This window comes from Microcebus murinus, chromosome 16 (genome assembly GCF_040939455.1).
Source record: "Microcebus murinus isolate Inina chromosome 16, M.murinus_Inina_mat1.0, whole genome shotgun sequence".
NCBI lineage: Eukaryota > Metazoa > Chordata > Mammalia > Primates > Cheirogaleidae > Microcebus > Microcebus murinus.
The window spans coordinates 62615536-62632896 of NC_134119.1; the positions used below are offsets into that span (position 1 = coordinate 62615536).

A 17361-nucleotide genomic window follows, 5' to 3' on the forward strand; every position below is an offset into this window, starting at 1 on the left:
TCAGTCACTCAGAAACTTCCCTAGACCTCCTGTCTCTTCCCTGTTCCCAGTTCCTTTTTTCTGCTCTCCTAGAGGGTCAGATCTCTTCTAATATGAATAACCTTCATTTACTAATTCCGCTAAGTATTAACCTCTTACCTCATTTCCTTCATTCCCAAGCAATTGACATACTTGTGCTGCCTTTCCCTTTCCTCATCACCTAATTCCTCCTGCCCCTTGCAGTGGTGCCTCCACACCCAAGACCACAAGAAGCAGCACAAAACCGGTAACCATCTCTTGGCCAAATTCAAAGGTATTTTCACCATCCTCACACTTTTCACTTTGACAACATCTAAGACCACAGACAGCTTTGTTCTTCTTGGGCGTTCCCCCATCTATGTATTGCACCCCAATGCCAAATTAAGTACTCAGGCCCTCCTTGTCCCCCTCCTTCCTCAGCTTCAGTGACCTCTCTGCAGAGGCTCCTACATTTACATCTCTAACCCCTACTACTTCCCAGCGCTCATGACACCCCACCCGCATCCAAGCGCAGTCTGAAATCCCTCATTTATTTTTTCTTTACAGTTGTCATTTCATTCAAGAGAATTAAATTGTTTATTGATTACACATGATAATGGTTGATACACAAGCTTCATTCCCATCTATAATTTTTATCTGGTACCATTATTCAATTTAGATATATTGCATAGGATATGCCAACAATCATCTTTATAACCAATAATTCCATGATTTTTCCTTGCATGACCCCTTTTAATGGTGAACTTCAGGTCACAACAGTAACCATCAGTTCAACTACACCAAGGTTTCTGAAGACAATGGCTTCTCCACCCAAGCAGGTTGTAAATGAATTTCAAATAGAACCTGGCATCACCCTGAAGGAATACTATCTTCACACTTTTGGGGAAGTTTCCCAAAATGGCTTCAGAGTAGACTAACTTTACACAGCACATTAAAAAAAAAAAAAAGACACATTTATTCAGCGTCATGATCAGACTATTACATTTAGCAATCAACAGCATGGGTGCAAAAAAAATAAAAAAATCTACATTAAAACCCTTTGTTGGAATGCTTTACACTTTCCACAGAACAGAAACTAAAATAACTTGTTATACAATTAGTCACAAATACAGTCCTCAAGTTTTTTGCCCATACACATGAGTATTGTCTAAAACATGTCTTCTTTGTAGCAGCTAGGCCCTGCCACCACTGTGCTTGGCTGAGTTCACAAATCTGTTGTAACCTGTAGTTTCCCTGTCACTTCTCTGGCTCTCCTCTCCTGCTAAGCTTTGTTTCCTGGGAATAATTAAAACCTTCTGCCACTGCCATAGCTACTGCTGCTACTGGAACCACCATAGCCACCTTGGTTTTGTGGTTTGGCAAAGTATTGGCCTCCACCACCATAGGGGCCAGAGCTTCTGCCTCCAAAATTTCCTCTCTTCATGGGTCCAAAATTTGAAGACTGATTGTTGTCATAACTGATTGTTGTCATTGCCAAAATCATTGTAGCTTCCACCACCTCCAAAATTGCTTCCATCATTACCAAATCCATTGTACCCATCCCCACTGCCCCCATATCCACCACCACCACCACTGAAGGTTCCTCCACGGCCAAAGTTGTCATTCCCACCAAAACCACCTCCACGACTTTGGCTGGATGAAGCCCTAGCCATCTCTTGCTTCCACAGGGCTTTCCTTACTTCACAGTTGTGGCCACTCACAGTATGGTATTTCTGAATGACAGTCTTATCCACAGAATCATGGTCATCAAAGGTTACAAAAGCAAAGCCCCTCTTCTTGCCACTGCCTCTGTCAGTCATGATTTCAATCACTTCAATTTTCCCATACTGTTCAAAATAGTATCTTAGGTGATGTTCTTCAGTGTCTTCTTTAATGCCACCAACAAAGATCTTTTTCACAGTTAAGTGGGCACCTGGTCTTTGAGAATCTTCTCTGGAGACAGCTCTCTTTGGTTCCACAACTCTTCCATCCACCTTGTGTGGCTGTGCATTCATTGCTGCATCCACCTCCTCCACAGTGGTGTACGTGACAAACCCAAAGCCCCTGGAGCGCTTGGTGTTTGGATCTCTCATTACCACACAGTCCGTGAGCGTCCCCATTGCTCAAAATGGCTCCTCAGACTCTCATCGGTTGTTTCAAAGCTCAACCCTCCGATGAATAGCTTCCGTAGCTGTTCGGGTTCTTTAGGAGACTCTGACTTAGACATGACGGCAGTGGGAAGAGAGACTTCAACAATGCTTCCTCGGCAGCGTCCACAGACAGAAAGCTGAAATCCCTCATTTAAACGAGCCCTGCCCCACAGCTCACTCACTTCCCCCAGTGATACTGCCACAGTTTCCCCAGCCCCCACTCATTTGTTCCCCACATTCAACACATCATCAGAGCTTCCCAATCCTTTTGTAACATCTCCCACTTACGTCGTCGTTCTCTCCACTTCCATAAACCTAACTAACCCAACAACTGCTCCCAGCACTGCATGACTTCCTGTCTCCAGTCTCCCTGAATCCTCCTTGCATACCACTGCCTCACTACCTTCCTGAGAACTAGTTCACTCTCCTACTCAAGAATCCATAGTGGCCCACTCTGGCCTATTCGATAGGTTCAGATTTCTTCTCTTTACTAATCCTTCTTACTTCTTTACTACTGGTACTTAATATAATCCTCCATCTTAAATTTTTTTTTTTTTTTTGTCTGCTGCCTGGACTAGAGAGAATTGGCATCATCATAGCTCACTGCAACCTGAAACTCTCAGGCTTAAGTGAGCCTCCTGCCTCAGCCTCCTGAGTAGATGGGACTACAGGCATGAGCCACCATGCCCAACTCCACCCCCAATTCCAATCAGATTTGTCTCTCTACACAAATCTGCCCTGCCCCTCCATGCCATACACATATATAATTCTTAGTCCCAATGCTATACCTAAAAACATTCCAAACAGGGGGATCTCCCCTACACTATCTGCACTGGGAAGTTGCTCACACCCTTCATCACAAGCAATCTCTGACCTCACAGAGGACAAAGACTGAGACTCAGGACACAACCTACCTGAGGTTGAGAATCTTTTTCTAATAACTAATTCATGTGTTCATGACAGATACAAAAATGAGGAAGGCAAGGTCCCTACCCCAAGGAACGTACTCTAAAATAAAAGATAAAGCATGAAAAATAATTATAATACAAAAATAGAAAGAGATAAATGCCACAAGAAGTTAGAGAAATCTAAAGGGAAATATGGCAACATACTGAAATCACTGGGAATTTTTTTTAAAGAACAATGATGCTCAGGCCCCACCCACAAATTCCAATTTAATTGGTCTGCAGTGAGACCCTGTCATTAGTAATTTTTTTTTTATTTTTTCTTTTTCTTTTTTTTTTTTTTCAATGTCCATCTTCTTTGCAAAATGTCATTAGTAATTTTTAAGCTTTCCCAAATGCTACTAACATGTAGCTAGGATGGAGAACCCTTGCTATAATAGGTAGGACTTGGGCCTGAATCAATGTTTTTTAGCTAGGAATATACATCAGAATTACCCAGGGAACTTTTTCAACAAACATAAGCCAATATACCAGCCCTGGGAAGCTGATGCAGTGTGCCCAGAGTGAGACCTGGGCTTGTATATTTTGAAAAACTCCCAAGCGATTCTCGCATATATTCCATGTTAGGAAACAGTGATCCAAAGCATAGGTAGGATAGAAATGATGAAGAAGAGTTGGAAGAACATTCTACATGATGAATATGAAATGAATAATCTTTCTGCAGGGCACAGAGAGGTACTCAACAAGAAACTGTTGGCAAATGGCTGAACTTTAGCAGACTGACAATACCAAGTGTGGTGAGGATGGGGAGCGACTGGTACTCTCCTATGTTGCTGGTGGAAATATAAAATGACACAACCACTCTGGAAAACAGTTTGACAGTTTCTTATACAGTTAAATATATATTTATACAACCCAACAATCCCACTCCTAGATATTTACCCAAGAGAAATGAAAACATATATCCACACAAAGTTGTACATGAGTGCTCATAGCAGTATTCATAATAGTCAAAAAAGCGGAAATAACCCAAATGTCTATCAGCGGATGAATGGATTAAAAAAACTGTGGACAATATTAGTACAATAGAATACTAATCAGCAATAAAAGGGCACAAACTGTTGATAAAACAAAATGGATAAATCTCGAAAACATCATGCTGTGCAAAAGAAGCCATACACAAAGGAGCACGTGCTATATAAGACCACTTAAATGAAGCTCAAGAATTGGCAATTCTAATTAATGGTATTAAGAATTCACTCTACAGGGTGGGATTCACTGCAAAGGTGCTCAAGGAAGGGGGCTTTGGAGCTGATGGAAATATTCTATATCTCAATTCAGGCGGTGATGACATTTTTGGTACACATTTACCAAAAATCAAATTGTACATTTAAGATCTGTTATACATTTCAATGTATTTTAATTAAAGATAAAATAAGGAAAGGAGCTGCTAATTCAATCTTCAGGTACAAAGCAGCTGTATTCATTTTCCATTGCTGCATAATAAGCTAACACAAATTTAGCAGCTTAAAACAACACTCACTCGTTAGTTTGCAGAGTTCATTCCTTGCAGTCATAGGTTGAGGTCCCCATTGTCCTGCCGGCCAGTCGCTCTCAGCTCCTAGAGGACCTTCTCAGGTCCTCGCCCACGACCCCTCTTTCTCAGCAAGGGATGCCTCCCTCCAGTGGAATCCCTGCCATGCTTCTATCTCTGATTTTCTCTTCTGAGAGCAGCCTGAGAAAACTCTCTGCTTTCACTGTTAAAAGGCTCATGTGATGAGATTCGGTCCACTCAGGTCACCTCTCTTTTGATTAACTCAAAATCAACTTATTTGTAACCTTAATGACATCTTCAAAATCCCATTACCACACAAGGTTACAAAACCACGGCTGTAACATCGCATCACAGTCACAGCTCCAGGGATTAGGGCCCATCTCAGGATTCTGACACCACGGTGCCACATAACACTGCTCCTGCCCTCAAGAAGCTCCTTCAGGGTAAAGAAAAGGAGCTCATAAAACCATTAGCTGCTTAAGGGCCACTGTGTTTTTACTCCCATTAATATACCCGACCCTAACACAGAGCTTAGTATCTAGTAGGCATTCAGGAAATTAAATGTTTATTAAGGGATTGACTGAATGAATGAATAGTATCAAGCATTTACTGAAATTCGTGTGCAAGACGCATGGAGAAGTATTAAATTTAATCAATTTATTGGGTGCCATAATGCGTATCTTGCCAGAAAAATCAAGAGTGAAGACACAGTTTCTATCTTTAAGTTGCTTTCAGAGGAGTATGGGAAATTAGATCTGTACCTAGAGAACAAGGCACAAAGACAATGCAATAGGTACTATTAAAGTTACTAAAAGAGCTATGAAGGCCGGGCATGGTGGCTCCCGTCTGTAACCCTAGCACTCTGGAAGGCCAAGGCAGGTGGATTATTTGAGCTCAGGAGTTCAAGACCAGCCTGAGCAAGAGCAAGACTCCATCTCTACTAAAAATAGAAAGAAATTAGCTGGACAACTAAAAATATATATAGAAAAATTAGCCGGCATGGTGGCACATGCCTATAGTCCCAGCTACTTGGGAGGCTGAGGCAGTAGGATCACTCAAGCTCAGGAGTTTGAGGTTGCTGCGAGCTAGGTTAATGCCATGGCACTCTAGCCCAGGCAACACAGTGAGACTCTGTCTCAAACAAACAAACAAAAAGGGCTACGAGATGGCCACACCCACCACCACCACCTGGTTTCTAGACTTGCTCTTCCAACTACTCTATTTATGCTGGCCTAGGTAAGAACAAACCTCTTCTACTTAGTTCAGCCAAGATGGCAGTAATTTTTCAGTAGGAACTAACAAAAAGAACAAGAAAAGAAAAAATGCAAAAGAATTTTTTTAAAAGACAGAAATTTTCAAACAACAATAACTGAAGCCTAACCAGAGAATTCTTGCAGGATACCATGTGCCTAGGTCTGAACTTCCTTGGACAACGGATCCTGGTCCTCAGGCCACTCACCTGCAATAACAGACAGGTGTGGACTGACTTACTTTTCATTCCCACTAACTAGGCCCTCCACCCCCAGCCTCATCACTGAGGGAGGAGAGCCTTTCTCTTTGCGCTCTCCACCTTCCCTGCCGAACTTCAGCTTGATCTACAGCAGCGGCCTTGGCCCTACGTAGATAGCACTCTCATTTTGAGATCCTGGATTTCTTCCGCTGCCTGAAACTTACCTTTTCTCTGTCTTTTTTGACTTTCCTGGAATAAATGTTTTAGCCTGACCTTTGTCTGGGATGGTTCTACCCTTCAGGGTATTGTAATAGTTTTCACCAAGGGTCACATCTGGGGCTGGCTCCAACAGCAGGCTCCGTCTTCCTGAGGTCTTCCTAAGGTCCACCCTTGCCAAAACAAAACAGCTTCTTTTCTTATTTCAAAGTCCCTTACCCATCTCCTATAGTGCCAGGGGAAGTAGAGATAATAACAACTAAGTTTGGGAAAGGAATTTGGCAATATTTATCAAAAGCCCAAGTAACTCCATTAACCAAATGATCTATTCACTTTCAGAAATACAGCCCACGGAAATAAGTAGAAATGAAAAACAAACAATGCAAAAGAATGTTTATCATAGCAATATTTATAAGGGTGAAAAAACAGAAACAATCCAGATGTCCAACAAATTGCGAGATTATTAAATAAGTTATGAATCAACCATTAATATAATGTGATAGTCATTTTTTAAATGTTTGATATAATTTTAATAATGTAAGAAAATACCCATAACTCGTGAAAAAATAAGTATACAAGGCTATATACATAGTATGATCTTAATAAAAACAGGCAAAGAAAAAAAGCCTACTGCAGAACAGGAATGATATAAACACAAAGCCCACCAAATAATCACTCCTTTCCTGGAACAGTTTACCAATTTCCCCACTTCTCCAGGTGCCCCAAGGGTGGATGTCTCCTGAGGGGGTATCTTACAGGACTCAAACTGTTATAGAGTTGTAATGTCTAAGCGCCTACAACATACAATAAAGGTCTTCCTCACCTACATGTGAAGTCTCTTACAAGCGGCAATAAGAGGCATCATGCCTGATACTGCACTGACTTCCTAAATAATACCTCCACCTACAGTTCTCCCCTTCAAACGAACTCTGTATTTTATCAATGAAATAATCTTCTTGTATCATAAGAATCATAGACTCCTTTGCTAAAGAAACTCCCCTACAATCACATGGTCCAAACTCTTTACTTTATAAATAAGGGACCTAAGGCCAAGAGAAGTTAAAAGAATACGCAACCAAATCAGAATCATAATATTAATGTCATTCCTCTCCTCAAAAGCCTTCATATAAATTCCCAACTCCTTAGCATGGCATTCAAAGCCCTTCACAACCTGGCCTTGACCTACCTATTGAACCTCATCTCTAGTCTCCCCTGCAACCCCTTGCAAAACCCTTCCTTTGGCAAGGGTGGACCTTAGGAAGACCTCAGGAAGACGGAACCTGCTGTTGGAGCCAGTCCCAAATGTGACCCTTGGTAAAAACCATTACAATACCCTGAAGGGTAGAACCATCCCAGACAAAGGTCAGGCTAAAGCATATATTCCAGTGAAGTCAAAAAAGAGAAAAAAGGGCAATGGAAGAAATCCAGAGTCTCAAAATTACAGTGCTCTCTAGGTAAACCCCAATCCAAATGTTTTCTTCTCTATCTCCTGCACTTATACTACTTGGCTTCATTCTGATGTTTTCCTGGAGTGCCCTATACCTTCCTCTCCACCCTTTGCATGTTTGCACCTTCCCTTGTTCAGAAAGCCTTCCCTGATGAGCTCAGCCCATAGGGCAGCTCTCCTGCCTCCAAACTCCCAAAGCCCTCACTGTCCATGACACTTGATGGCTGGTGTTAGAGGGAAATTTTTCAATTAGCAACAGTTGCACCTTGGATAAATATCACTGGCTACAACACTGCCACTGTGCAAAACCGGCCAGTGTTATGTTATATGCATTTCCAGACATCATGATTTGCATGTTTATCAATCTTTTTACCTCTCACCCCACCTAGACTTTAACCTACTTAAAGGCAAGGGCTTGTATTTATATTTCTCCACAGCCCCCAGCTGGACCTAACCATGATTGTGGATGTTTACTGAGCACCTCCAGTATGTAAGTTGCTATTATAGGGGCTGTGCGTATGTTATTTCATTTGATCCTCACAGCTTTCTCACAAATGAGAAAACGGAAGCTCAGAAAAGATGAATAAACCATGGAGGTCACACAAGTAAAAAGTGGCAGAGCCATGACAGAATCCAGGTCCCTCAGCCTCCAATACACCTAGAGCCATACACCATGCTGCCTCTGGCCCAGCTGGTGCCTTGCAAGGGGCAGGTGTGCCGGAACTGCTCACAGACCTATCGAGCCACTCCCAGGGCCTGGCAGAGGGCCAAGGTACACATGACAAGAGAACAGAGCAAACCTGATGCTCCCTTCCTCTGAAATGAACATTTGGGTTTCCCTGGGTTACTGCAAGGTCTCCTTGGCTTTCTGGCATTGACCCTTCACCCTGTGCCAGTTTAGGCAGTAGCCCCACTCTGTTCCACAGGTGCTTATCTGAGAACCCTGAGCAAATAAATGGATGAGACATCAAGAAATGAAAAGCCAGAGTCATCTGAAGCAGAGTCAGAAAAGTGATTCTTGAGCAACTGCTTCTCTGGGAAGGAGCCCCTCCCTGTGGCCACCCAGTTTCAGCTCCTGTGTTTACCTTTCAGGGCTTGTCAGGCAACTTTGGGGTTGCCGGGACAAGACTTTTGCCAATAAACCCTGTTGAACAGAGCCATGCTGGAAGAAGCCCTGACACCCTGCAAACCACAGGTCAGCAGGAGGACTTGTCTCTGTCCTGACTTACGCTGACCCAGGGCCACATCCCCACATGCCCAGGTGGACGCACGTCTCAGAAAGTGGGCTGCTCTACGCTGGTGGCAACAGTGCCTACTGTTTGCCGAGCACCACACCTGCTGCTTTAAATGTTTTTTTCTCCGTTAATCCTTGTTAACATTCTGTGGACTCCACAGTCTAGTGCAGCAGTTAAGGACACCTGACTGAGGTCGAACTGTCCATGTTCAGAATCCCAGCTCCACCACTTAAGACTTCCGTTAATGGGGACATGCTGCTTCACTTCTCTGTGCCTCAATTTCCTCATGTGAAAAATGACAACTGTAATAGTGCCCAATCCCTAAAGATGTATGAGGATTAACTGTGTTGATGTGTGAAGTGCTCAATACATTGGCTGTTACAACAATACGTGGGTCTCATGTCCATCCTACAGACTAACAGCTGAGTCTTAGAGAGCTTAAGTCAATTGCCCAAGGTCACACAGCTAAGTGTGGATTCAAATCCAGGTCCATTCAGTCTGAGTCCAAAGGCGCTGAACACATAGGGCCTGAAGCCCCTCTCCCTCTCTTCCTCCCTCCATCCCTCCCTCCTCCACCCTCCCTCTTTCTCTCCATCTTACTCTCCCTGTCTCAGGCTGAACTGTACTTAGGGAGCAGCTGGGCTGGTCAAAGAGCTACAGTAGGACCCAGGTTAGAATTAAGTTCCCAGGGTTATCTTGGAGAACTGGAAATGTGTAAGGCCCAGAGCTGCCGTTAAGAATGTAGAGTCTGAGGCCGGGCATTGTGGCTCACGCCTGTAATCCTAGCACTTTGGGAGGCCAAGGCGGGCGGATTGCTCAAGGTCAGGAGTTCGAAACCAGCCTGAGCGAGACCCCGTCTCTACCAAAAATAGAAATAAATTAATTGACCAACTAAAAATATATATACAAAAAATTAGCCGGGCATGGTGGCACATGCCTGTAGTCCCAGCTACTCGGGAAGCTGAGGCAGTAGGATCGCTGAGCCCCAGAGATTGAGGTTGCTGTGAGCCAGGCTGACGCCATGGCACTCACTCTAGCCTGGGCAACAAAGTGAGACTCTGTCTCAAAAAAAAAAAAAAAAAAAAAAAAAAAAAAGAATGTAGAGTCTGATTTAAGACTATCCTGAGCAAGAGTGAGACCCATCTCTACTAAAAATAAAAAATTAGCCAGGTGTCGTGGCACACACCTGTAGTCCAAACTACTCAGAAAGCTGAGGCAGGAGAATCGCTTGAGCCCAGTAGTTGGAGGTTGCAGTGAGCTATGGTGACGCCACTGCACCCTACCCAGGGCAACAGACCAAAAAACTCTGTCTCAAAAAAAAAAAAAAAATGTGGAGTCTGGAAAATTCTCACTCACTTTACCCCCAATGATTTTGCACAAGTGACATCAGGCTAAAATGAATATCAAAGGCAGTATTGAAGGCAGAAAGAAGTCACAAAAGGGCATCACGAAGCCTTAGAAGAATGGGGGGTGGAGGGGAGCTGCGTAGCTGTGGTGCCTCTGTGTGGTAGAGGGGACATGAGATTAGTGCACGAGCCTCAGATGAAAGTGCAGCACCCATTGGTCTGAGCATTTCTTGTGCATCTTTCTCCCTACCCCACCCCCTTAACTACTGCCCAACACCCTGGTCTGAATGGAGGCAAGTCACTGTAGCTCCCTAGGGACAACTCTGCAGGGCCCAAATTGCCCTGCCACCTCCCTGCTAATGCCATCTCACTGCTGCTAATGTTCTTAGGAACAGACAAAAGTCCCATTTCAGGTCCCTCAGAGAACATGCACTCAGTCTCCACCAATGGGTGTGTTTGAGGCCATGCTTTTATACCTTGAGGAGCTGAGGGACAATCACAGTTGCCATCCCCACCACATTCCCTGTCACAGCATTTCCTAAGGAGCCCAGTGTCCTATCTGCCATGGTCACTGTCCCCTGAAAGGGAGAGTCAGAAAGTGGCGAGGGGCTGGACTCCCGCCCCACTCTCCTCCACTGTGGCACCTGGGGCCCCCTGTCTGGTTCTGAAGCTCCCAGAGGTTTCCTAGTGAGAAAGGGTCGGGTACTGAGGGCATTAGCCCCAGAAATCCCAGTTCAAGGAAAGACAAACTATTAGTAGTTCCTGAGGGCAGAGATCAAACGTCATTTATCTCTGAATATTCAGCACCTGGCTCTTGGTAGGTACATGACAAATTTTCATGAAATCAAATTGTTTTTAAAGGTTGGAATGCTTAAATATTACTTAGAAACAAACCACAAATCTGACCAGTTTCCTGCATGTCAATGGGCCGCTAATCTTCCCAGAACAGTACGATACCTCTGTTACAGAAACTACCAAATTGTCTGGGTTCTACCCACAAATCCAAGGGTGGCAATGGCTAAATAATCAACATGTAATTTCTGAGAACTGACCTCAGACTGTTCCGGAATGTTCAGACTGTTCAGCCACATCACTACCTGGGTGTTTCATCCTCCACCGCCCCACCCTCTCACGTTGGGCACACCCAAGAATAAAACAAGGTGGGTTTCAGCCTAGATTAAGGAAATTTCTAGCATCTTACCAGCCTCTGACAACAAATTACTAGTACATTGCACAACAAGCAGACACAGAGAGAGAGCAGACCCAGCTCCTAAATCACTTCCTCTCAGCATCAACTGCCATTGGCCCCACACACAGGCCCACATGCACACACACGCAGACACATGTACATGTGCAATACACTCACACACAGTCATAGCACCCACCCTGAACCCTTAAGTGGCAGTGACATACAAGACATTAGGACATCGCACCGGTTCACATGTGTTATCCGAGCTCCCCAGACAAATTCAATCAAACCATAAGATGTGAGCCCATCCCGCCCTTCACCATACTATGAACGCGGGAGCCAGAACATGCACGTGTGTCTCTTTGTGCCCTGTGGGCTCCGTCAGGTTCTATGTAGGAAGGGAAAATATAAAACAAAGAGAATGATATCTATGGAAAGAATTTCCTGCTTTTTTCAGAGAACTACAGGCAGGAAATAGCCAGGAAATTTATTTAAACAATCATAGCCTACTCCAGAAACTAAATGTCATGCTCAGAATAGGTTGTAGTGGGAGGTGGGACAACAGGAAGGGAAGCCATGTCACTACCGAACACGTGCAGTGGCAGGTAAACCACCAGACCACCAGCTGGGCCCTCCTTCCCCAGGGGCCTGGGGTGGGGGGAGCTCCCAGCTCCAGAGACTCCTCGCCACACCCGCAGTGGGCGTCTTCAGTGATGGAAACACAGAGCTGTTCATAAAGAGACACAAACTGAACGTACAACTGCTTGTTTTGGGGAAGTGGGCACGTGTGGCGGAAAAAGCAGCATTCAGGTCCGTCCTGCAGCTGCCCCTGCCTTCCCGCTGCTAATCACAGAATCAGAACTTGAGAACACTAAAGATTATCACACTCAAATTCAATAGTTACAGGTAAGAAAACTCCAGTCCAGAGTGGATGAGTGACTTTCTAGCAGTAACAAAGCAAGTTGGTAGCTTCACTGACACAGAACTGGGTCTCCTCACTCCAGGCCAGGGCCCTCCCCTCACTTCCGGATCTTCCTGAGGTCAGAGTGTGTGAGCATCCAAAAAGTAAACTGCGTGGAACTTTCTGATGTCCTCACCATGACAGGATCAGCCCTCCAAACGTGCTCATGGGTGAGGTGGAAGGAGAAAGATTAGCATTTCATCCTGTTTACCTGTACTACCCACCTAGGACACTAACCCTCCATTTCAGGAAAGATGGGGACGCATGAAGACTGCAGGTGGCAGGATTCCCCTTTCACATCCCAGGCTGCAACTCCACTGCTCCCCACCCGCTGCTCCAGGCAGGTCCCCACACTTGTCCTTGAGCAGACAGAGGCTGAGCAGTTAGTTCTACCTTGAGGGCAGAAGGCAGGAACCCCAGAGGAGCACCTGTCTCCCGGTGCCTATCTCCCACCCAGCACCAAACCACAAAGAGTCCCCACCCAGCTGGGAAGCCCCCCAGGGTACAGGCAGAGAAGTGAAATCCATACCTGGGGGGATGGGAAGAGAGACAAGCAGTGAAGGGTGAAAAGCAAATGTAAGAGACACTGCCTCCAAATGTCTCCTCTGGCATAAAGGCCACACCGTTTCCTCCATGCTTGGTCCCCACTCCCCACTGCTCCAAGAGCCCAGAGAAAGAAAGAGAGCAAAGACTACATTACTAATCTCACAGAGGAGCAAGACCCACACTGGGGTGACTAGAGAAGCCAAGATTCCATTCCCTTCCAGAACCCAGACGTCCAACGTCAAGTCAGTAGGTCTCAAACGTCAGTGAGAAATTCTGCTTTCAGTTGGCCCGAGGGGAGGCCTATATATCTCAGTGTTTAACAAACATCCCAGCTGAGTCTGATACAGATGGTCCTATACAGATGGTCCCAGGACCGCTCTATGGGAAGTCCTACCCTATCACCGTCCCCAGCCTTCCTGCTGTCAGTCAACCTGGGAGCCGACCTGAGATTCGACACTTTCTGTACCTGAGCTGCATTTTATCTATGTCTTCTTTTAAGGGTAAAGAAAGCATAGAATGTCCTGAATTCCCCCTTAATATTTTGAAATTTAAAAAAGGAAGAACGTCCTGAACTGCACTTAATTGAACCACTAATGGTCCAGGGCACATGCTATGACGTCCCCAGGCAGCCTGCCTTCCTACACCGGCTCCAGGGCACAAGCTGCAAGGGTGTGGCAAACGACCATACCTCAGTCCCCCCACCTGTAAAATGAGGCCAATAAAAGTCCCCACCTCCTGTGCTGCCATGAGATCACATGAGGCAATCTAGTCAGTGTTTAGCACACTTCCTGGCATGTACTGAGCACACAGTATTTGTTGACTATGAGTTGTACCGGTTGCATTAGATGGACTAATTGTAAGCACACAACGTTTGTTTGCTATTGGTATTTAATATTGTCATATGAACATGTAAAGCTCATTGTTCCCAAGAGATTGCATACACCAAGCCATTTCTCACAGCTGCAGGGAGCCTTCCAAGGAGATTCTAGGAGCTCTATCCTTTGAAGTGACTTCTCCCCCTTTACCCTCTGAGTCCCACCCTCCCCCTTCTGACCCATGGAACCTGTTCTCAGCAGAACTTCACATTCACGTTGTATTTTTATAGTTTACAATGAAAGTTAAAATGTACAGTATGTGTTCGACCTGCCTGCTCCCTGTTTCCCCAAAAGTCCTTCCTTTCCTAAGTTCTCCCCTTTCCGCCTCCCCCTTCATCAACTCACAGTCCCCATTTTCCAAAAGACTTGATAGTATGTGACCCCCCAGGCTAAGAACATCTGTCTAGGGAAACCCTGAAGAATCTCTGTGATCAACAGGGAAAAGGGTGAGAAAGAGCAGAACCCAGCCTGGGCCTCCTGATGGAGGGGAATAGGTCGTTCCCACAAAGGCAGAGACCCCCGGCTGCTCCCCCATCCTCAGCCTCCACCCCACCCCCCAGCCCCTGCCTCCTTCCAGGACTCACCCCGTAGTTCCCCCTGGATGGCCTATAGGAGTCCTATCTAAACATACCCAGAACTGAGCCTGGCATCTCAGTCCCTAACCAACCTAACCCTTATCCTTATCTCAGCGCTAATGACATCTGATCCACCCGAAGGCCCAAACTAGACACAGCTCAGACCATCTTCAGCCTCCTCTCTGGTCACTCACAACGGCCAGCCAGCTCTTCCTCCAATGGCTCTCACCTGCCCCCTGCCCGCCATCCCCTCTGGTCTCCCAGTTCAGATCTGAGTCTCTCTTGTGGACTGTCCTCAGCACAGTTCTCCCAACAAGCCAGCTGCCAGAGTGTGCCCTGGACACAGACCTGGCTGGGTCACTTCTCGCTTCAAGCCCCTGCTAGTTCCCCATTCATGAGAGACTGGACTCCTTAAGCCGGTGGTGGAGACTTTCACAATCTGGCAGAACCTACCTTCCTGCTACCAAAGAGCAGCCCCTTCCTGCTACCAAAGAGCCCCCAGGCCAAAAATATCAACTCCCTCCACTCTCGCCTAAAAGGCCAAAGGGCCACATGAAGCCTGAGAGTTGGTCTCCTCTCACAGGGACATTGGCCAAATTGACCTCATCTGAGGGTGGGTTCTTGGCCCCAAAGGGGTGATACAGATTTCAATGAGGAGGAGGAAAGAAAATGCGCAGCCAGAGCAGTCAAGCCGTACAGCTTGAGTCCATCTCCTCAAATCTCATTTTGCAAAAGGCACACCTACAACCTGGAGAGGAAAAGCTACTCGTTCAAGGTCAGAGCGCAGTCACCAGCACCAGGACCCAGATCCTGGCCCACAGTTCTGCCGCTTCTGCCAACAGGCCTGGAGGACTCTCTCACGCACAAGTGTCGGGGATTCCCACAACCTTCCTCTTTCCATGAACACAACTCAGGATCCCCTACCCCTCCCCAAAAGCCTGCAGATTCTGGGGTGACCTGGAAGGAACAGAACAGGAAGCCACGAGCTTTGGCACCAGTTCAGGGTGGAACTACAGGGGCCAAACACAGGGCCTTTGACGACAGAAAAAAATAGGCCCATTGTCTTGGTGGGTGGAACCAAATCATAACAGGAGCCAGCAAACCAGTTTCTTTGTGCCCAGAGATGAGGACTTGGCCCTAAAATATTAAGGTGGAGATGGAGGGGTGGGGGAAGGGTGAAAGGAACATATACTTTAAGGAAATAGAGGCAATTAGGAGAGTTCTCATCCCTGGGTTTTGTTTTGCTGTGTTTCGCTTGCGCACAGGGAGCTCTACCAGGCCTTCTGATTCCCCGTGTCTGGAGGGCTGGGAAAGGCGTGGCTCCCTGGGGGGCAGCGGAATCTGAAAGGGATTCAGATGGCTCCATTAAGAGGCCAGTAGGGGAGAAAGCAGCCACTCTACCATTTCCTTAATTGCTAATAAAGAAAAACACAAAACAAACTCAGAGCTGCATACCCACCCTTGGACAAAGGAAATGAACCCTCCAGCAAAGTGCAGGGGGCCTGTTTGAGGACTGGGGCCTGCCCCACCTCAGTACTGCAAGAAATAATGCGAGGAAAAAATGCAAAAAGGCTGAGCCTTAAGCAATGAAGATTTCATGAGCACATTCTCCCCTGCCACCAAGTGCGAAGCCACTTAATACTGATTCCACGTTGTCAGAATGTCTCAGCTCATCCCCTAAGAGGTCACACTGACCACGTTCCTTAATGACTAGAGATTCCTTCCTTCCAGTTTGATCCATGGAAATGAGGGACCATTTACAACGAAGGACAAGGTCCTCCCTTCCTGCTTTTGCAAAAGCTGTTCCTCTACCTGTAACACCCTTTCTTTCCCATCCCTGGCCTTAGCAAGTTCATCCTTAGACTCAAACGTCACACCCCTCAGGGATCTTCACAAGGCTCGCACAGGAACATTGAACATACCTCCATCATTACATCACCATGTAATAATGTTTAATTTTTTTATCTTTGGAAATTAAGACATAAAGTATAAAAAGAAAATAACTGTTGCTCATATTACATTTTCCATCCAAACTCTAGATTTAATCATGGTTTAACATTTTGGCATATTTCTTCCAGTCTCTTTTTCAGTGTAGCGGACTATAAACTCCTGGAATACAAAAACTACACACATTTTCCCCCAGTTGTTATAGTTCTGGAGGTCAGAAGTCCAAAATGGTTCTCTCCAGATGAAAATCAGGACATTGGCAAGATGGGATTCCTTCTGGAGCTTTGAGGGGCAAATCCTCCTCTTTTCCTGATCCGGCTTCTAGAGGCCGCCGCATTCCTTGGATCATGGCCCCAGCCACCTCCAAAGCCAGCGATGGCCAGTGGAGTCCTTCTCTCTCCACATGATCCTGGTCCTGGCTCTCCTGCCACCCTCTTTCACTTACTAGGGCCCTTCTGACTACGATGGGGCCCCCAGACAATCCAGAATCATCTCCCCATCTCAGGATCCTCAGCTTCATCACATCTGTAAAGTTGTTTTTACCAAATAAGTAACATCGAAGGGTTCCAGGGACTGGGCTTGGACATTCTGGGAGGCCATTATTCTGCTTAACACAAGTGCCTTTTATACACTTCACCCACAACAGAAATTGGCTTTGCCTTCCTTCTGTATCCCTCATTTTCCTGTCTGAACAACAAGCAAGAACACACACTTCGAGGTGAAACACACCAGCTCTGCCATGAACGGGCTGGATGACCCTGACCAGACACTTCACCTCCCTCAGCCCCTTTTCTCACCTGCAGCACAAGGTGATGCCTACTGCATCAGGACCTGCTCATGGAAGAGGAAATTGGAATACAGGGCCTGGAAGCTGTGAGCCCTCGGAGACTTCCCTCCCAGTCCTTTCCTTTCACCTCAGCCATCTCTCCTCTGTCTTCCTTCTCCTCAGGAACTTTCTCAGTCTAAT

General features: G+C 45.9%; 1 protein-coding gene and 2 pseudogenes across 1 annotated transcript in view; 1 reads left to right on the forward strand and 2 right to left on the reverse strand.

Moving 5' to 3' along the window:
- Nucleotides 1-17361, forward strand: part of RPS19 (ribosomal protein S19) — a 224150-nt gene that overhangs the window by 154408 nt on the left and 52381 nt on the right. The gene's annotated exons all lie outside the window — the stretch shown is intronic.
- Nucleotides 589-2279, reverse strand: LOC105868016 (heterogeneous nuclear ribonucleoprotein A1 pseudogene; annotated as a pseudogene).
- Nucleotides 7898-8030, reverse strand: LOC142861430 (uncharacterized; annotated as a pseudogene).